This window comes from Mobula hypostoma, chromosome 13 (assembly GCF_963921235.1).
Source record: "Mobula hypostoma chromosome 13, sMobHyp1.1, whole genome shotgun sequence".
NCBI classification, from domain to species: domain Eukaryota; kingdom Metazoa; phylum Chordata; class Chondrichthyes; order Myliobatiformes; family Myliobatidae; genus Mobula; species Mobula hypostoma.
The window spans coordinates 18,404,418-18,427,076 of NC_086109.1; the positions used below are offsets into that span (position 1 = coordinate 18,404,418).

The following is a 22,659-nucleotide window of genomic DNA, read 5'->3' on the forward strand; positions in this document are numbered from 1 at the left end:
CACTGTATTTTCCCATGTACATGTGATAACCAAAATGAATTTCAATCTGAATCAGAAGATGGCAGCTTCAGGACAGAATGCTGCCCGGACTTGAGGAAGAGGTTATGCAAGCTACAGCTCCGTTTCTTGGAGTATAAGAGATTGAGTGGTGGCAGAGTAGACTCGATGGGCCAAATGGCCTAACTCTGCTCTTACAACTTATGGCCCTTTTATAGGGGTGGTAAAATCATGAGGAGCATAAATATTGCAGTTGTTTTCCCAAGGAAAGAGAACTGAAAACTGGAGGGCACAGAGAGCGGGCTGGATTTAAAATGAATCTGAAGGGCAACTTCTCATGCAGAGGGTAAATGGAATGAGCTGGCAGAGAGACCAAAGGGAAGTAAATGGGCCCAGCTTAGGATGGACACTTTGATCAGCTTGGATGAGTTGGGCCGAAGTGCCTGTCTCCATGCTAAATTACTCTATGACCCTCTGTAAGATGAAAGAGAAAATTAACCAGAAGGGTAATTGGTAAGAAGAACCGAAGTGGAGAGAAGGAATTGTTAGTTTTAGCCGGTCAGTGTAATGTTCCAGAAAATATTACTAGAAGTGGACTTGGCAGTGAGTTTTCATTAGGAAACTAGAAAATTAGATTAACTTCCATGAGACGGCAACAGCTTGAAGAGCCCTTTCAAAAGGGCTGGCACAGGTATGATGGGCGGAATGTCCCTCTTCTGCACTGTGTGATACCCTAAGGGAAAAGCCTTGGCCAGGATGAAGCTCCATTGCACAGGAATCCTGGGAATCCAGTTTTATGGGTTGGGAGTATCACAAAATTGGGTTGAGCAGCACGGTAGCGTAACGCAATTGCAGCACCGACGACCCAGGTTCAATTCCCGCCACTGTCTGTAAGGAGTTTGCATGTTCTCCCCAAGGCCACTTGGGTTTCCTCTGGGTGCTCCGGTTTCCTCCCACATTCCATAGATTAGTAGGTTAATCGGTCACAGGGGTGTAATTGGGTGACATGGGCTCTTTGACTCAGAAGGGTCAGCTACAGTGCTGTATCTCTAAATAAAATTAAATATAAATCTTTCTAAATTCACGACACACAAGGAAGGGCAGTCAACCCATGCCTACCACTCCCATCTTGCAGCATCCGAGCCCTTGTGTTGATGGTCAAACAAGCTCAGCCCTTCTTGCTGTCCCCAATTTGCCTTTCACTCTAACCCGCTCCTCCCCTTCCCACCAGGGGAAGGCATACTGTGGACGCATGCCAGGATTGCTTCTTACAAAAGAACGTATGACATTTAGACATAAAGCAGGTGGGACTTGCACAGACAAGCCTCTGTATAACCTGGCAGCTTTTCAAAGCAGCGAGAAGGAAATGTGCAGGAACAGGCTTCAGTCTCTGTGTACTGACTCCGGGGCACATTGTTTATGAGACCTAGAAATGAGACAGTAAGACTGGTACCCTGGGAAATCCCTGCTCAAAAACCACCATCACTTGCTTCTCCACAACTTACACTCAGTGGTCACTTGATTAGGTATGCCTATACACCCACTCGTTAATGCAAATATCTAATCAGCCAATCATATGGCAGTAACTCAATGCACAAAAGCATGCAGGCATGGTCAAGTGGTTCAGCTGTTGTTCTGACCAAACATTAGAATGGGGAAGAAATGCCATTTACTGTATGAGACTTAACCGTAACTGAGTATCTGAGAAACTGCTGATCTCTTAGGATTTTCACACGCAACATTCTTTAAGCGCTTACATGGAAAGCTGCGAAAAACAAAACACATCAAAGTTGCTGGTGAACGCAGCAGGCCAGGCAGCATCTCTAGGAAGAGGTACAGTTGACGTTTCGGGCCGAGACTCTTCGTCAGGACTAACTGAAAGAAGAGCTAGTAAGAAATTTGAGAGGGGGAAGGGGAGATCCAAAATGATAGGAGAAGACAGGAGGGGGAGGGATGGAGCCAAGAGCTGGATAGTTGATTGGCAAAAGGGATATGAGAGGATCATGGGACAGAAGGCCTAGGGAGAAAGAAAAGGGGGAGGGGGGATTAAAGCCCAGAGGATGGGCAAGGGGTATCATGAGAGGGACAGAGGGAGAAAAAGGAGAGTGAGAAAAAGAATGTGTGCATATAAATAAATAACAGGTGGGATACGAGTAGGAGGGCACTCATCCAGTGAGTGGCAGTTCTCTGGGTGGAAATGTCTTGTTAGTGAGAGGGGTCAGAGGAGAATGGCCAGACTGGTTCAAGCTGACAGGAAGGTGACAATAACTCAAATAACCACGTGTTACAATACAGTTGTGCAGAAGAGCTCTCTGAACACAGAACATGTTGAACCTTGAAGTGGATGGGCTACAGCAGCAGAAAACCTCAAAGGTACACTCAGTGGCCACTTTACTAGGTACCTCCTGTACCGATAATGCCTAATAAAGTGGCTACTGAGTGTGGCCACTTAAGATACAAGAGACCACGCCAATTTAGCTACAGAATATCCTTCACATATAAACACAACTATCACAAAATTGACACTGATTTGAATGCCAAAGTTTAAAAGTTGATACATCAAATGTAAGCAAAATCAGTTGTAAGTGAATAAGGAAATTACTCTAGGTTCAAACTTTAGAGGGTTGTGGGGAGGGATGGGCAACAGATTGAATCATTTGGAATGGCATCTAAATTCCACAAGTTTGATAAAATCTGGAGAGAGAGAAGTACTGCATTCATAAAACATAAGACATTAAGACCATGAAACATAAGAACAGAACTGGGATATTCCAGTCTACTCTGCCATTCCATCATGGCTGATATATTATCCCTCTCAACCCCATTCTCCTGCCTTCTCCCCAATAACCAAGTATCTGTCAATCTTTGCTTTAAATATTACGCAATGACTTGGGCTCTGCAGCACTCTGTGGCAATGAGTTCCACAGAATCATCACCCCCCGCCCCCCAGCTGAAGGAATAACTCCTCATCTCTGTTCTAAAGGGATGTTCTTCTACTCTGGGGCTGTGCTCTCTGGTCCTAGACTTCCCTTGCGATGGGAATCATCCTCTCCAAGTCCACTCTATCCAGGCCTTTTAATATTCGATAGATCCCCTCTCCTTCCTCTAAAATCCAGTGAGTACAGACTCAGAGTCGTCAAATGCTCCTGTTATGTTAACCCTTCCATTTCCAGGATCATTCACTGACAATCGCCAACTGTGCCAATGTTAATACTGTGTGGTCAGCACCAAAACCCATTCAAGTATCCTTCATTGCCATCTATTTACTGCTTGAATATTGAGTAAATCTATTTTGCCAGGCAGTACAAATACTTTTTATTTGAATTAGTAGACAGCTCCAGATTTATTATGTTATTTTATCATTGTCCAGAAGTAGCCATTTCATGCAATATTAGAATCTATTTTCATCTCTGTCATCAGGAAGTTGGCAGTGATTGGCATTCTCCTGTGGCTGCAGATCAAGTTGTGGAGGATTTTTGTTTTCTTGGATATTGATCCAGAGACAAGGAAAAAGTGATAAATGTCCAAATTAGGACAGTAGAAACCAAGCAACTCATGATGGCTTTGTGAAAGGATGTTTAGTGTTGTGGCTTGGCTTGGATGGTGATCAATCCATCTCCAATTCTTGAGCGTCCCAATCTTCTTGACTACAGAGATCCTGCAGAGGGTGAAAACCTTGATTCACACTCACAAAATGCTGGACGAGCTCAGTGATCTGGCCTGAAGCATTGACTGTTCAATTTCTTCCATAGATGCTAACTGACCTCCTGAGTGGCTCTAGCATTTTATGTGTGTGACTACATATAGGGTGGCCTCATCCCAAGCAAGCAGACAGTACTTCAAACTCTTGATTCTCTCTGCTTGTCTTTGGAGGTTCAAGAAGCAAGTGACTCATTGCAGAAAATTCATCTCATGATCTTCAGTTAAAGAAGTCATACAGCTCAGAATCAGGTCCCTCGGCCCATCCAGGCCATGCTGAACTATTATTCTGTTTAGCCCCATCGACCTGCACCTGGACCATAGCCCTGCATATCTCTCCCATCCGTGTACGTATCCAAACTTAAATGTTGCAATCGAACCCAAATCCACCACTTCCTCTGTTCCACACTCCCACTACACTCTGAGTGAAGTTGTTCCCCCTTGGGTTCCTCAAATATTTCATAATTCACTTTTAACCTATGGCCTCCAACCCTAGTCACACCCAACCTCAGCGAAAAAAGCCTGCTTGCATTTACCCTATCTATACCCCTCATAGTGTTACCTCAGTTTGTAGATAATTGATCAATTTCAATTTCTACTCAGTGGTGACCAATACATCAGGGTTAGGGTTTTTAATAATGCTAATCCATTATATTTTAAGGGGACATGGTTAGACTCCTTATTGTCTTTGGAATGCTGATGAAAATGGAATTCAGAGCAAACAGCGTCACTCAACAGAGCTGGATTGTGTAAGCACGAGAGGGCAGATAGATAGATGGAGTAAAATGTGAATGTGACTATTAGGGAAATGGATAATGCATTGAACGTGAGAAAATGGGCAATAATTATGGAGTCATACAGCAGAGAAACAGGCCCTTCAGCCCACTTCAGCCAGGCAGCCTAAATGGGTTATTTGAGCTTTCCACATTTCCCTGCATTTATCCCAAATCCCTTTAAAGCATTCCGACCTAAGTGGCCCTCAAAATGTCATTTAAACATTGTGGCTGTACCCGCCTCTCCCACTTCCTCTGGCAGCTCATTCCAGCTGCCCACCACCTTGTGTGTGGAGAAAGTGGCCCCTCAGGTCCCTTTGAAATTTCCCCTGGCACCTCGACAAGTGAGCACAGAGTGTGTAGGGGGTGAGAAGATGGATGGTGTACCGTGTCTGAGAGGGGAGGGAGGTGAATGGCGTAGAGTGTGTGCAATCAGATGGATGGGTTCTAGTGAGTACGAAGCATGTGGAAGTAGTAGAGTTCAAATGCAAGATAGAAATGAAGGAATGTTGTATAACCCACTAACTAAAGATACAAAGACTGAGCAGCAACTTGTTCCTACAGGTTAGTTCTTATTTGAATTGCTGGGTTGTAGAAGCTGTGGAACAGCTTTTGCTGGCTTTCCAAGTTACTGAGTGCAGAGCACAGCATCGCTGAGCAGAGAGATAGGAGGTTAAGAGTAACCAAGTCCTTCTAACCAAGAAACTACTTCAGAGGACAAGGAGCAAATACAGACACACCTTGCATCTCGGTTTATTGCAGAACATACTCCTGTCCATAAACATAAGAGATTCTGCAGATGTTGGAAGTCCAGAGTAACACCCAAAATACTGGAGGATCGGAGAGGAATGAAGAGTCAACGTTTCAAGCCGAGGCTCTTCATCAGCACTGCGGGACTGCACAGGCCTCGAACGCTGACACATTAATCCTCTCCTTAGATGATGCCTGACTGGCTGAGTTCCTGCAGCATTTTGTGTGTGTTACTCCAGGCCTCCAATAAGAAAGCAAGGACAAATCACACACTATCCTGACTGAAGTGTGCATTGACCATAGCTTCGTTCATGATCACTGGGTCAATATCTTGGGAGATCCCTTCCTAAAAGCACCTTTGCCACTCCCAACTCCCCACCCGCTTCTCAAGGTTAACCAAGGAAACTTGGTCTCACTCTCTGCAGCCTTCTCTGTAACTGATCGCCTGCTCACATTTCCAGTTACGATGAAGAATCCTTAACCTAAAACATCAGTTATTTCTTTCCCCCCGACGTTGCGAGATCTGCTGTTTTTAGTTCAGATTTTCAGCTTCTAATGCACTTTACTCCAATAAGCCTCATAATGATGACCTTACTAGCCTCAGTCACAACTTAGAACATAGAATGGTGCAGCACCACAAGAGGTTCTTCAGCCCGTCGTATCTGCACTGAACACAACGGCAAATTAAATTAAATCTCTTCTAGCTGCACCTGATCCATATCCCTCCATTGCCTGTATATTGATCCGTCCACCTAAAGTCACAATCAGAATCCTTTATTATCGCAAAGTATGTGGACACATACAGGGAATTGGATGCCGGTTTCCCTGAGCTCTCGCTGTACAGTATCAAAAAGCAAACAAAACAATAGTGCAAATAATCATGAACTATATACAATGAAGTATACCTGTGTATGTACAGGTGGACTTGGTTTATAATAGACTAAAATTCAAGTATGCATAAGACTGATGGCATACGGAAAGAAACTGTTCTTGTACCTATTTGTCCTGGCATACAGTGATCTAAAGCGCCTGCCAGAAGGAAGGAGTTGGAACAGGTGATCTCCAGGGTGTGATGGGTCTACAATGATGCTGCTTGCTCGCTTCCTGACTCTAGGTGCATATAAGTCTTCTTAATCACTACCATTTTATCTGCTTCCACTACTATCCCTGGCATCCCGCTCCTGGCACCTACCCTTGTAAAAAAAACTTGCCCTGCACATCTTTAAACTTCGCTCCTCGCACATTAAATCAGGGGTTCCCAACCTTTTTTATGCCATGGACCCCTACCATTAACTGAGCAGTTCTTGGACCCCCAAGGTGGGAACCAGATTTAAAAGCATGTCCTCCTCTATCTGACATTTTTTCACTCTGGGGAAAAAAAAGATTTTTTCTGTTATCCTACCTATGCCTCTCACAATTTTATAAACTTCTGTCAGAAGAATTTTGCTTTTTGAGAACAAAACAAGCTCGATGTTTCTGTGAAACAAGCTTTGCAATAAAATGAATCACAACTCAACTGGTTTGTTGAAGCACACTTTTTAACCTCAGTTGAAATATGGAGGAAGAGAGTGACAAAGAGTAAGAGTGAGGGTCTAAGGGTGAAGGAGAGAGGAAAAAATGACAGAGAAGGTGATGTCTACACACAGTTAGAGTGGCTGAGAAGGGAAATGAAAAAGATATGCACAGACAGAAAGAGGGAGCAAGAAAGAAGAAAGGCACACAGAGAGGGAGAGTTTGACAGGTAGATATCCAGATGGGTGTTTTAATATTTTATTATACATCCCAAAGCATTAGCACACGTTTCTCAAGTAAATCAATGTTCGCATAAATAGATTTAGTTTTGCAGGCTGGAGTTGCTATTTATACTATTTGCCTGGTGCAGCTGAGGAAAACTCAATGCAATATTTTTCCAGGAGTTTGCATTCATGTGGAACACTGCACAGTAATGAAGACAAGCCAGGCAGCTGCAGTGTGTACTTTATTGTCTAATCCCGAATCAACTGTGTGTATGTGTGGAGGGGTGGTGAGAGGAGAGAGAAAGAGAGATAGAGAGGCAGAGAAAGAGAAAAATAGGACAGTGTATGGTAGTACCAAGAAATGAAAATTAAAACAACTGGAGAAATCTGAAATCAAAGCAGAAAATATCAGGAACACTCAGCTGGTCAGACAGCATCTGTGGGAAAAGAAACAGTTAATGTTTCAGGTCGAAGACCATTTGTCAGAAGGACATCAAGTTGGCCCAATGTTGAGGTCTCATCCAACCAAGCAGAATTCAATTGCCACCTAAATGCTTTGCTTGAGTCTCTAAACCCTGATTTTTCTCTACAACAGTGAAAAGATCTCAAAAGTATCAAATTGTCTATGAAGCATGAGAATATCAATGAAGAATGCTATATAAATCTGGTCTTGCTCAGTAAGAAGCAACTAAACTGCAGCTGACATAAAACTACCAATGTTGCATTAAGGTCGCACTGACATATATCTGGGTCAGTGTGTTAAGAGACTGGCCAGAGCCCAAGAGTTCAAAAAAACGGGTTACCAAATTCTCCCTGCAAACAGAGCCTAGGTGAACATTTGAGAGATCAGAAAACAATTAAGATATTGTGACCAAAGGCAAGGAGTGAAGGTCAAGACATCCGATCATTCCTCCCGGGTGCCAGAGTAACACAGTGGTTAGCGCAATGCTATTACAGCCAGGGGCGTCAGAGTTCGGATTTCCTTTCTAATGTCACCTGTAAGGAGTTTGTACCCATGGAATACGTGGGTTTCCTCTGGGTGCTCCGGTTTCATCCCCAGTCGAAAGGTGTACCAGTTAGTGGGTTAGTTGGTTGATTGGTCATTTTAAGTTGTTCTGTGATTTGGCTAGGGTTAATTCGGGGTTACTGGGCAGCACAGCTCAAAGGGCTAGAAGGGCCTATTCCACACTGTATCCCCTACGTAAAATAACATAAATCAATAAATAAAATAAAAATATTACCGGAATGATCAACCACACCTTGGAGGAACTAATGATTATCAGGAGTTAGCACAATAAGTCAAATCAGCAATTCATCTTGTCTTAGATTGTGACAGAGTGCCTCATTGTAAGAAACTAAATTAAGTCCTATTGTGCCTACAATTCTCACTGTCCCTTGTCTCTGCAGCCACAGGTGTCAAAATTAATCACATTTGACCATTATAAATAAAACAAAAAATCCTGGAAATAATCACCTTGTCAGGCAGCTTCTATGAAAGGAGAACAATTTATTTGTTTGATATTGATTATTTTCCATCAGAAATATTTAATAGGATTAGTGCAAATTTGTCTTTAGTAGATGGCATGGACTTGAAGGGCCAAAGGGCTCCCTTGTGTGCTGTTTGACTGCATGACGCTGGAAATGGGGGGAGCACTTGTAGGTGATTACTGAGTTGGAAGGGTCAACATCATGAAGTAACTTGTGAACGGATGCTGATGTACATCAGCAGGTAACTAATGCAACTTGGTGTGTTAAGATTGTATAGTTGTTTGCATACACTTAACATATTTAATTAATTTCATTTTACTCTTCAAGTGGCGCGATAAAGGTGGCAGGAGACAAGTAGCAAGCAAGGGTGGATGTTCAGAATAAACATTTTTCATTGACCAATTCAGCAATTCAACAGTTCAGTTAGAACAGCAGTGCCATAAAATTGTCATACTGCCTTTAGTCCTTTACAGCGCAGAAAGCACGTTCCAGAGTTCCACTCCTCCACATGTGAAGAAGTAGAGCTTTGTGACATCACATCTCACTTTAGGCTTAAGATTTCTGCTGCTAAATAAAATGGCAATGAGAAAATTCACTACAATGATCCTAGGGGGTTTGTGCTTCCTCAAGTTTAGGTTGACAAGTACGTTGTTTAAAATAATGCACTGGGGGAGAAAATTAGATTGATCTAGGAGTAGGTTAAAGGGTCAGCCACAATATTGTGGGCGTAAGGGTTTGCACTGTGCTGTACTGTTTTATTGTATGTTCTATGTTCTAAAGCAGGGGTTCCCAACCTTTTTTATGTTGTGTCCCTTACCATTAACTGAGGGGTCTGTGGACCCCAGGTTGGGAACCCCTGCTCTAAAGGGAGAAAGCATTGGAAGAAATCGAAACAACAGGGCACACCCATAACGCTGAATCCAAGAGATGCAACCATGAACAAGGCACACCAGAATCTCTACTTTCTTCGAAGCTTAAGGAGATTTGACATGTCATTGAAGCCTCTGACAGCCTTCTGCAGAAGTGAAAAAGCATTCTAAAAATGAAAACACGAGGAAATCTGCAGATGCTGGAATTTCAAGCATGAAAAGGAAGAGATACAGTCGACATTTCGGGCAGAGACCATGACTGGTTGCATCACAGCCTGGTAAAGAAACTCCAGTGCGAGAGGTTACAGGGAGTGGTGGACTCAGCCTTTTCCATCAGAGGCCCAGCTTTCCCCACCATCAAGGACACCTACAAGAGCAGGGAGCCCCAACCTTCTTTATGCCATGGACCAACACCATTAAGCAAGGGTTCTGTGGACCCCAGGCTGGGAACCTCTGTATAAGAGGCAATGTTCGAGGAAGGCAACAGGAAGGACCACTGCCACCTGGGCCATGCCCTCTTCTCGATGCTGCTACTGGGCAGGAGATGCAGGAGCCTGAAGAACCCCCACCCCCACCTCAAGATTCAACACCAACCCATTATGCCTATGTTTCAAATTGACTTGTAAAACCTTAATGCCACCTCTTCTCTCAACTCACAATAACGTTATTATGGTTAGTTTGTTGTGTAAGGTATGTATAATTTATGTTAATTTTAACATATGTTTGTTAAGTATTGTGCTGCTGCTGGAAAAAAAGTTTATTTTTATGGTATTTACATCCTGGGTATGTATGTCCATGACAGAGAATTTGAATGAAATTATGATTGGGAGTAGGCTAATGAACCCTTTCAGCCAGCTTGTTTATATAAGAGATACTGCAGATGCTGGAATCTGAAGCAAAAAGCAAACTGCTGGCAAAACTCGGCAGAACAGCCAGGATTTGGATGGATGAGTGGTCAGCCCATATCTATGACTGTCTAGTTCCTTCCACCAATGCTACCAGACCTACTGAGTTCCATCAGCAGTTTGTTTTATTTTTTGACCCTCAATTAATAGTCAGCTTGTGAGCTCAATCCTGCCCATGGTAACCTTTCATCCCCATGCTTATCATGAATCTATCAACACGTGTCTAACTTCAACAAAGGCTTGACATCCATAGCCCTTTGAAGAAGGAAGTTCCATAGTCATAACCCTCAGGTAGATATCTTTCTTCATTCATCTTAAACGGCAGGCCTCTTATTTGTGAAACACCAGAGGTCCTTTATTATCAGGTTCTCCTACAGGAGGAAGCATCCTCTCCACAGCCATTCACTCAAAGGTTTCTCAGATATTCCAACATGCAGGCACCTCCCAAACCCCACCCAGCTAATAGGATTCACCGGCCACCCGTTCCAGCCTCATCACCTGCAGCCTATTTAACCCCAGTTCTCGTCCGCAGTCCTTGTACACTCAATGAACCAGCCGCCCTCAACCAGTTGCTTTTAGCCTTCCCGCTCTCACCTTTTTATACTCGAGTGGATACACGCCTAACCTGTCCAACTTCACAGGGCGGTATTACAGCAGAGCTGATTTAAAAAAAAACTTCATTCATAATAAAAAAAATTATTTACAAGAATAAATTATTCAATGCCTTTTCATTCTGTACATTCATAGTCAGTGGTTTCATAGAAACATAGAAACATAGAAAATAGGTGCAGGAGTAGGCCATTCAGCCCTTCGAGCCTGCACCGCCATTTATTATGATCATGGCTGATCATCCAACTCAGAACCCCGCCCCAGCCTTCCCTCCATACCCCCTGACCCCCGTAGCCACAAGGGCCATATCTAACTCCCTCTTAAACATAGCCAATGAACTGGCCTCAACTGTTTCCTGTGGCAGAGAATTCCACAGATTCACCACTCTCTGTGTGAAGAAGTTTTTCCTAATCTCGGTCCTAAAAGGCTTCCCCTCTATCCTCAAACTGTGGCCCCTCGTTCTGGACTTCCCCAACATCGGGAACAGTCTTCCTGCATCTAGCCTGTCCAATCCCTTTAGGATCTTATACGTTTCAATCAGATCCCCCCTCAATCTTCTAAATTCCAACGAGTACAAGCCCAGTTCATCCAGTCTTTCTTCATATGAAAGTCCTGCCATCCCAGGAATCAATCTGGTGAACCTTCTTTGTACTCCCTCTATGGCAAAGATGTCTTTCCTCAGGTTAGGGGACCAAAACTGCACACAATACTCCAGGTGTGGTCTCACCAAGGCCTTGTACAACTGCAGTAGTACCTCCCTGCTCCTGTACTCGAATCCTCTCGCTATAAATGCCAGCATACCATTTGCCTTTTTCACCGCCTGCTGTACCTGCATGCCCACTTTCAATGACTGGTGTATAATGACACCCAGGTCTCGTTGCACCTCCCCTTTTCCTAATCGGCCACCATTCAGATAATAATCTGTTTTCCTATTTTTGCCACCAAAGTGGATAACTTCACATTTATCCACATTAAATTGCACCTGCCATGAGTTTGCCCACTCACCTAACCTATCCAAGTCACCCTGCATCCTCTTAGCATCCTCCTCACTGCTAACACTGCCACCCAGCTTCGTGTCATCCGCAAACTTGGAGATGCTGCATTTAATTCCCTCATCCAAGTCATTAATATATATTGTAAACAACTGGGGTCCCAGCACTGAGCCTTGCGGTACCCCACTAGTCACCGCCTGCCATTCTGAAAAGGTCCCGTTTATTCCCACTCTTTGCTTCCTGTCTGCTAACCAATTCTCCACCCACACCAATACCTTTCCCCCAATACCGTGTGCTTTAAGTTTGCACACTAATCTCCTGTGTGGGACCTTGTCAAAAGCCTTTTGAAAATCCAAATATACCACATCCACTGGTTCTCCCCTATCCACTCTACTAGTTACATCCTCAAAAAATTCTATGAGATTCGTCAGACATGATTTTCCTTTCACAAATCCATGCTGACTTTGTCCGATCATTTCACCGCTTTCCAAATGTGCTGTTATCACATCCTTGATAACTGACTCCAGCAGTTTCCCCACCACCGACGTTAGGCTAACCGGTCTATAATTCCCCGGTTTCTCTCTCCCTCCTTTTTTAAAAAGTGGGGTTACATTAGCCACCCTCCAATCCTCAGGAACTAGTCCAGAATCTAACGAGTTTTGAAAAATTATCACTAATGCATCCACTATTTCTTGGGCTACTTCCTTAAGCACTCTGGGATGCAGACCATCTGGCCCTGGGGATTTATCTGCCTTCAATCCCTTCAATTTACCTAACACCACTTCCCTACTAACATGTATTTCACTCAGTTCCTCCATCTCACTGGACCCTCTGTCCCTTACTATTTCTGGAAGATTATTTATGTCCTCCTTAGTGAAGACAGAACCAAAGTAATTATTCAATTGGTCTGCCATGTCCTTGCTCCCCATAATCAATTCACCTGTTTCTGTCTGCAGGGGACCTACATTTGTCTTTACCAGTCTTTTCCTTTTTACATACCTATAAAAGCTTTTACAGTCCGTTTTTATGTTCCCCGCCAGTTTTCTCTCATAATCTTTTTTCCCCTTCCTAATTAAGCCCTTTGTCCTCCTCTGCTGAACTCTGAATTTCTCCCAGTCACCCATTATGCTGTTCTACTGCATTCACGCACATCAACTGCACTGATGGTGCTCATGAGGCACTCCAGGGTGGTATTCTGCTACAACTGAGCTGGGCTGCTCCCACACAACTCCAGTGATACAGGTTCAAACCTGACTGCTGCTCCCGTTTGTGTGGAACTTACACGTCCTCATTGTGATTGTGTGGACCTTCCCCGGGTACTCCAGTTCCCTCCCACTTGGCCGCTGGAAATCATCTCTAATGTCCAGCAGAGTGGGAGGAGTTGATAAGAATGTGGGGTGAATAAAACAGAAATATAATCTAAATGGGTGATTGGTGGTTGGTGGGAAGGGCCTGTTTATGTCCTGTATAGATCTGTAATCTGTTCCTCTATGCAACTTCATCTGTCAGGAAATACAGAGGAGGTTTGGAGCAAAATCAGAGCAGCGGGGACGGTTCAGCAGTGAACGATAACTTCAATAATAGACCGCAAAACGATAAGCCACGAGGGGCCACCAACCAAGGCAGAAGAGAAACTAAACATGACGGGGAACCATGTAAACTTTAGGCAGGGAGAGTGAAAGCTCGAGGCCCCGGTTCGATGAGTGACTGAGGACTCTGGATGAGAACCGGGGTTAAATGTGCTGCAGGTGATGAGTCTGGAGCGAGTGGCAGGTGAATCCTATTACCTGGGTGGAGTCTGGGAGGTGCCTGCACGGGAAGAATCAGCGGGTGCAGCCCTGATATCACATGGGGAGTAGTGGAAAATGCCATTCTCTCCCAAAGCAATGAAGCAGGGTAGTGTGGTGGTTAGCTCAACTACTTTAGAGTACAGGTGACCTGGGTTCAATTCCTGCCACTTCCTGTAAGGAGTTTGTATGTTTTCCCCGTGACTACATATGCTTCCTCAGACAGTCCAAAGACATACTGGTTGGGAGGTTAATTGTCAATTGCAAATTGCTGCATGATTAGGCTCAGACTACATTGGAGGGTTGCTGGGTGGTGCAGCTCAAAGGGCTGGAAGGGACTATCCCATGCTGTATATCAATTAAAAAAATTACTGAGATTGCTAGATTTTGCTTTGTTAGAACATTGAGCAATACAGCACAGTCCTGTTGTTCCACAATGCTGTGTCAAGCAACATAAAACTACTCTCCATAATCTTCTTTCCTATACACCCCAGGACCCTCCATTTCTTTTTAACCCTTGTGTCTTTTAAATGTCTCTATCGTATCAGCCTCTAGCACCATCCCAGGCAATGTTTTCCAGGCACTCATCGCCGTGTTAAAAAAAACACTACATTTGACATCTCGCCCTAATTTTTCCTCCTCTCACCTTAGATAAAGATATTATGACTTACAGACCAGAACACGTTGAGAAACAGAACAAACATGATCTAATTGGAGAGCCAAGCAGATCCGTTGACTAAATGATCTACCAGAGGCAAAAGCCTGAAGATTGTACACTGAAGTCAGCATGTCCATCGGCAGGGGCCCAAAGGAGTCACGAGGGCCTGAGACCCCGGGATCGGAGGTCCGCGCCAGTCGGGAAGTTGCGGTCCGATGATCAAACCCATGACTGGTGCGAAATCCGAAGTTGGAGGCCCAGTGTCTGCGCATCTGAGAATCCGAGGCAAAGGACTGGAGGCTCAGAGGTGACTGGTCCTGAGATTGGAGGCCTGTTAGTCGGTTGTTTGCTGTTGCTTGTGTTGTTCCTCTGACGTGCTCTGTTGGCGTGAGATTGTGTGGCGACAATTCCAGCACGGCCTTGAGTGTACAGTACAGTGTTGGTGGTTAACACAAACGACGCATTATGTGTGATTCATAAATCTAAATCCGAATTTGATCAACCAATTTCTTCCCTCTTCAACTCGCTCTCACATCTGGCGTCACCCTATCACGAGCACTAACAAAACACAATTGCTCTACAAACCACTAAATTATTGACAACTTTGCCCTGTCCTAACGAACAAAACAACCCGTGGTTAGAGAATAGGACAGTATGTTTCCTGTACTTGTGTGTGAACGTTTGTTGCTCTTTATTCATTTAAGACGTAGAAGTGTCAGCAGCTACATTGAACCAGGGGAAGCAGATTACCAAGCGCCAGTGGGGCATACGTGGACCCAAGGGATGGTTCTTTTGACTGCCCGTGTCACCAGCAGTCTATCCACGACTTACATTTTATTATCACCAGTGTATAAATAACATGGTGATATATACTGTTAAAAATAATGTGTGTGTAGGTGTGAAAATAATCGAACCGCCGGCTCTGCTGGCACTGTTTTCTGACATTACTTCTGAACGATCTCCCACCCACCTCATCAAGTTATTCGCGGTAAGTGGCTGGAAGCCTCTACCTCTGGGGCAGCGAAGTGCCAGGGTGAGCTGAATGTCACCGCCACTAGATCAAGAGCAAAGCAGCCTTTACAGATCAGTCCGTGACTTAAAATGTAATCCTCCCACCCCCACCCCCGCCCCCGCCCCACATAAAGACAGTAATAAATGCCGAGTTGTCCTTGCCACAGGTGCATCTAAAATGCTGCGCTCCCAGCCTTTTGAGAAGCAATGGTCGTGCCTGTGTCTGAGCTCGTGTGTGTATGTGTGTGTGTGTGTGTGTGGGTGTTTGTGTGTGTGTGTGCCTGTATATTATGTCTCTCTCTGTGTGTATGTGCCTGTGTGCGTGTTTGTGTCTGTGAGTATCTGTGTGTGTGTGTGTGTGTGTGTGTGTATCTGTGAATATCTCTGTGTGTGTCTGTGAGTATCCGTGTGGCGGAGTGGCGGGTGACAGGCGTCGGAACTAAAGCCCAGTTTCCAGCTTCACCTAGTGCCCACACACGCCCATTTTCCAGCAGCAATCTCTGCGTGAGCCACCTCGAGCTGGATGCCAAATTCAGAGTCACCAGAGCTCCTAAACCAGTTCGTAATCCGATCCCCCAGTGAGAGAACGAGGGAGAGCCTCTCATTTATAGTTGGCGGGTTGGGGAAAGTGAGGGTGTTCGGGAAGTAACCAAGAGACGACAGGATGAAACGCAAACCTGCAGACCCATACTCGGGCCTAAAGAAGGCCCAATCATCGGAGTGGGCGGTTCTCTTTATCAGTTTAGCTCGCCAATTTAAACCGTTTAGTATAACCCCATTTATAAATAAAAATCAACCACGTCCTCTTACTTTATTTTATGCTTTCTAGTCAGTCATTTGCCAACGCTTGAATTAACTCCCGACTTCACCACAAGCAAGGAGTCAACAGCTGGGCTCGACCCCGCTACATCCGCCAGCTCGATACATTTTAATCCAATTGTCTCCCCCGCTCCCTTCAAAAAGAATTTTGATACACAAGAACCAAGAGAAGGAGGAAAATAAACAATCTTGTAAAACGAACAACTGCAACAGCGGGGTGGGGGTGGGGTGGGGAGAGAACAAGACACACACACACACACACACACACACACACACACACACGCACGCTCACACACTCACCCCAACTCCGGCGAGTCTCTGGAAATTCTGGGACCGGCAGTTCCAAGGTGATCATGCTATTTACAATGTTGAAAATCAAATCAAAGTATCGTTCACTGCCACAGAGAAAGCCTCTCCGGTCGTTTTGCAGGAGGCTGGGGGTGTGGAGAGGAAGAAGAAGGAGAGACTCTGGGTAAAGGTTGCATTTCCTCTTCGACCTGGAGGCGCGGGTCTCCCAGTTCCCACCGCTCAGTTTCAAGCCTGTCGATGTCTCGTCCCGTCCGCTTGTTAACTTCACCACGTCTGCTGTCTCCGGGGATTTCCTGGTGTCGGAGCGAAGAAGAGAAGGCTGCTGGCGGCGGGTGATTATGCGTGGATCAACACTTTAAGGATTCTCCCACGTTTTTTTTTGTTCTTCTTTGCTTCTCGCCCTCCTCACGCAACGTCAAGAAGAACAAGGGGTCTCTGCAATCGCCCCTATCACTCGCTGACGCGGTAAAACAGCTCTGCCCTGTGTCGATTTCTGTCAGGTTTTCCCCCACCCCGCCCCTTTCTCCCTTCCGATCGATTCCCCCTCGGTTCCTGGGAGCTGTCAGACATCCGCGGGAGTCCGCGCTGTCCTACGCACACGCCTGTTTCACTCTCGGCGTTTCGTATCGCAGCATGGAAACTCGAGACACAAACGCACATCGGCCTAAACAGAAATGGTACTGTGGAGGTCACTGTCATTTGCCGACTCGCGGCCGGTCAGTAGCTTTGGAAGTTATACAAGAACTTAAAGAAGTACACAACACACAGCAAATATTGGAATCTGGAGCAAAAAATAAGGAATCTGCTGGAGGAACTCAACGGATCAGGCAGCATCTTAAATATTGGGACAGATGCAGGATCTCCATTCTAAACGTTGTAAGTTCTTTTGCTCCCACAAATGCTGCTCGATTTGTTGACTTCCTTCAGCAGCTTATACTCATATACTCATCGGACCTTACACTGCTAAATCCCGATGAAGAGTTTCGGCCCAAAACGCCGACATTTTCCTTTTTTCCATAGATGCTGCCTGGCCTGCTGAGTTCCTCCAGCATTTTGTGTGTACTACCTGATCCATTCCCGGCTCCACTTCTACTTTCCTGCCCAAATTTACCACCTCTTAACCAAAGAGCCATCCGTCCCGAATACAGTTAGTGAGCGGCATCCACAGCCCTCTGTGGGAGTTCCCCAAAAATTTGCAGCTTCTCTAAAATTCCCCTTGCATCTCATTCATCAAATGTTTATCTAGGTGTATTTTTAAATACACTGGCCGTTCTGCATCCGCCACCGATTCAGACAGTAGCTTGCAGAGCCCCATCACACTTTGTGTAATTCCTTCCCTGTCAACTCCTCTCTAAACTTTTTACCAATTAGTTTAACCTGCGCTCTTTAGTAAGTGACTTCAATGTCAACAGAAACGAGGCCTTTCCTGTAAATCCCATCTAGGCCTCTGGAAATTTTATACATCTCAATTAAATGATAATGATCCGTGCAAACACCAGGCCGTCCAAAGTCCAGTTTAAAATAGAGATCAGACATTTTAAAGCATGGGACATTATTAACTGAGAAATTAAAGATAATGAGCTATCTAATAGAACATTCAAAGAAATTGAAAATGCAAGGCCATTGAGAAAGAGCCAGAGTATAGAATTGATGTCCCTATCAAATACCAGACACTGTGCTGTAAATCTGTCGTCACGTAGTTATTGTGGTTAAAAATATCAGGGTCTGCAGACCCTTGTGTTGAGGATGAAATAACAGGCACTGTTCGCTGTTGTTGAAAGAAGGTCCCTGTACTCGGACGTTCGTGTGTTCGTTCTCGTTTTCTTTCTTTCTTTTTCTTTCTTTCTTTCTTTCTCTCTTTCTCTCTCTCTCTCTCTCTTCCCCCCCCCCCCGCCCCCAGCAGGGTACTCGAGTTGGGTACCCAGGCAAGAGACGCGGTAGACTGTAACATCGAAACATCGAGTTGCTGGTCTCCCCTCTCTCACTGTTGGAGGGGCGATACCTGTCTCTCCCTTGCTAGTGGGAGACAGCCTATTTGAGGTGTCGAAGTTTGGAATGGACAGTAGAATGGACTCTACATCATAGGCTCTTGGGGGGGGGCTATGCTATTGCTTACATGATGGTTGGGGAAGGGTTGACGTTTTAACTGAACAAAGTGCAGGGAGGGGGGAGGACAGGGTTGATGCTTTTGCTGTAGCTTGTGAGTGGGGGGCGGGATGTCTTTGGAGTTCTAAAGTTTTCTGTCATTCAATTCTTTGTTTTATTTCCTGTTTTGTGGATGCCTGCAAAGAGTAATATTTTCAGGTTGTATATTGTAGTATTCTCTGATATTAAATTCGACCATTGAACCCCACCATGGATGGTCCCAAGTCCAGCTGTGGGTTAGGCAGGGGGCTAGCAACCACATTCCGTAAAAGGTCCACAGGTCCAGACCCACCCCCTCGACATCCCCTCCCGGATCCAGCGGCACGCTGGGGTCCGAGACGGCTGGGGGAGGTTCTGTTGCAGTGAATGGCCAGACCAAAATTCGATGCAAGGGGTGCCCTTTCCGTGCTCCAGGGCACGTGTTTGCTAGATGGCCATTGACCCTACCAGAGGGTTCATCTACCCTTTGACAGGTCTTGTTTCTCATCCTGCAGGGTGTCGAGCCACCCTCGTCACCGGGCAAGCCTGGTGGGGGAGCCGGTTTAGTCGCCGACCACCCGACCATGCGACAGGCAGTACTGGGTTGCATGGTACCAGTAGCACTCAGATGAGTGACCTGACCCCAGTAGGTGTGATAGGCTTCAGAAGAAGGAGCCCCTTGTATCACCAGCAAATACAACATGCGCTAAATAACCTCTTTCCATGCTCTATTATGCTCTTTCTACCTACAGGCATTTGAAAATTATGGGTGAAACTTAAGTGTGTCTATAATACATCCAATTAGAAGCTCAGCCAGAGCTTTGTGATTTAGAATCTGAACTCTGGAAAGGATGGAGAACTGGCTATAACAAGGAGCAGTTGAGATCACCAAGTATCAAATCATTTTAAATTAATCTGGATAAGTGTATGAGGGAGAGAGATATGCAAATTGGGTGAGAACAAGTGGGAGGAAAAGTAAATTTATTACAAAGTACATATATGTCACCATATACAATCCTGAAGTTCATTTTCTTGCGGGCATACTCAATAAATCCAATAGCCATAATAGAGTCAATGGGAGACTGCACCAACAGGGTGGACAGCCAGTGTGCAAAAGACAACAAACTGTGCAAATATAAAAGAAAACAAGAAGCAATAATAATGATAATAAATAAGTTAGCAATAAATATCAAGAACATGAGATGAAGAGTCCCAGAAAGTAACTCCATAGGTTATGGGAATAGTTCAGTGATGGGGCAAGTGTAGCTGAGTGAAGTTATCCCCTCTGGTTCAGGAGCCTGGTGGTGTGAGTCCTGAGGCTCCTGTACCTTCTCCCTGATGGCAGCAGCGAGCTGGGTGGTGGGGTCCCCGATGATGTTTGCTGCTTTCCTGTGACAGCACTCCATACAGATATGCTCAGTGGTGGGGAGGCCTCTACCTGTGATTGGCTGGGCCATACCCACTACTCTTTGTAGATTTTTCCTTTCAAGGGCATTGGTGTTTCCATACCAGGATGTGATGCAGCCAGTCAATATACACTCCACCACACCTCAGTAGAAGTCTGTCAAGATTACAGATGCTACGCCAAAACTTCGCAAACTTTTCAGCCATTAGAGGCGCTGCTGTGCTTTCTTAGTACTTATGTACTGGGCCCAGGACAGGTCCTTTGTAAAGATTTAAAGTTGCTGACCTTCTCCACCACTGAACCCCAATAAGGACTGGCTCATAAACCTCTGATTTCCTCCTCCTGAAGTCAATAATCAGCTCCTTCGTCTTGCTGGTATTGAGTGAGAAGCTGCTGTTATGGCACCAGTCAGCTGTATTTTCAATCTCCCTCCTATATGCTGATTCATCACCATCTTTAATTCGGTCCATGACAGTGGCAAACTTAAATATGGCACTGGAAATGCGCTTTGCCACACAGCTATAAGTGTAAAGCAATTAGAGCTGGGGCTAAACACACAGCTTTTTGGGTCACCTGCATGGAGGAAATTTTTTACCAATCCAAACTGACTGGGGTTTGCAAATAAGGAAATTGAGGATCCAATTGCACATGGAGGCATTGAGACCAAGGTCTTGAAGTTTATTGATTAATTTTGAGAGGCTGATAGTATTGAATGCTGGGCTGTAGTCGATAAAGAGCAGCCTGATCCATGCATCTTCGATGTCCAGATGTTGCAGGTTCAGTGAAGTGCCAAAGAAATGGCATCTGCTGTGGACCTGCTGTGATGTTCGGTAAATTGGAGCAGATCTAAGTCGCTCCTCCGGCAGGGGTTGATATGTTACATCACCAAACTCTCAAAACATTTCATCACAGTAGATGAAAATGATACTGGATCATACCCAGTGAGGCAGCTTACCACATACTTCTAAGGCACCGGTTGAATTGAAGCCTGCTTGAAGCAGGTGGGTAGCTCAGACTGCTGAAGTGAGAGGTTAAAGATATTGGTGAACACTTCAGCCAGTTGATCAGCAGAGGTCTTCAGTACCTGGCCAGGTACCCCATCTGGGCTGGATGCTTTCTGTGGGTTCACCCTCCTGAATGCTGCTCGCACATCGGCCTCAAAGAGACTGAAATCACAGGATCATTGGATCAACAGAAGCATTGGCCCTCTAGTTTGGACTGCAGGGCAAAGAATTTGTGATGTGAGTTTCGTGTAATCTGGTGGGCTCATTACAGAGAAGATGCAGAGGCTGTGGGGAGGTTCCAGAAAAGGCTTACCAGGATGCTCCCCGGTTCAGAGGGCATGTGCTATAAGAGAGTTTGGGCAAACTTGGGTTGCTTTTGCTGGAACATCAGAAGATGACAGGAGACCTCACAGAGCTTTATATAAAGAGGGAAGACGTACAAAACATGAATAGTCAGAATCTTTTTTCCACGAAGTGGAAATATCCAATACTAGAAAGTATGGGTTTAAGGTGAGAGGGGGAAAGTTTGAAGGAAAAGTGTGAGGCAAGTGTATTACACAGGGTGCATGGAATGTGCTGCCAGGGGTGGTGGTATTTAAGACATCATTACATGGGCATGCGATCTGGGCATGTGGCCAGCAATGGAGGGATATGGATCATGTGCAGGCAGGTAGGATTAATTTAATTTGGTACATGGTTGCCATGGAGATGGTGGGTTTCAGGACCTGCTCTGTGCTATACAGTCGGTGTTCTGTGTTCTAATTCCAAGTAAATCAGCAAAAAGAAAAGATGATCAAACCGACCTATTAAACCATGGATGCCATGGGCACGATGGAGACAGCGTGCGTGAACCTCGTGGTGGGCGAGCTGATGTTCGACTCCATTTTGCCGATTAAAGTGACGGGGGGAAACTGTAACATCGAGGCGAATGCAGAAGTTCGGAGATCATTTGGCTGTTCCAGTGCTCAACAGTCTCCGAGAGGGTTCCGGGAGACAGAGGCAGATTGTGCAGATATCGTGGAGGACAGGCTGCGGGATGGGCAGCAAGCCAATCTTTGACTCCATTTCGCCGATTAAAGCTTCCGCGATGCACCTATTGAAGCGACGAGGGAGATTGAAACATCGAGGCGAACCTGGAAGTTGAGCGACAGCTGCTTGTCTTGTGATCACTCTGCTGCCGGAGAGGGGAGCGCCTGTCGCTGTGCCCGGAGACAGTTCCGCAGATTTTCTGCATTTTGGATATGGACTTGGACTATAGATATTATTTCAATCTTATAGTTTTAAAAAAAATATTCTGTGCTTTTTGCCCGATTTTTCTTGTTTTTGTTTATGCGGGGAGGTTGATGTGCCAGTTCCGTTTTTTCCAGCATCTGCAGATTTTCTCTTGTTTCTGTTTTGTTCGTTTTTTTTATGCGGAAGGAGGGATTTGGGGGATGATGATCGTGCTGCCTTTCTTTTCTTTCTTGGTTTCGTAGCAACCCAGAGAAAAAGAATTTCAGAGTTGTATACTTTGATAAATTAACCTTTGAACCATGAAGGTAGAAGTGCACTCTGTTATATTGCAGAAGGAAAGCCGGTTTCCATAGCATTTATGCCCTGTGCATATTTACCTATGACAATAAACTTGAACTTGCAGAATGGGCCCGTGCTTGAGTGCCCTCTTCTCCTTGCTGCCTTCAGGAAGGAGGTACAGGAGACTGGAGGCACACTCAACATTTTACAAT

General features: G+C 45.2%; 1 protein-coding gene across 2 annotated transcripts in view; it reads right to left on the minus strand.

Annotated features, from left to right (window-relative positions):
* LOC134355466 (ETS domain-containing protein Elk-4-like) overlaps positions 1-16,909 on the minus strand; it is a 63,548-nt gene extending 46,639 nt beyond the window's left edge. The window contains exon 1 of one of the 2 annotated variants that reach the window (XM_063065396.1): positions 16,394-16,909. The gene's annotated coding sequence lies outside the window, so the exon portion shown is untranslated. The remainder of the gene's footprint in view (positions 1-16,393) is intronic. The other variant, XM_063065395.1, reaches the window with a different exon arrangement.
* Between the last annotated feature and the right edge of the window lie 5,750 nt (positions 16,910-22,659).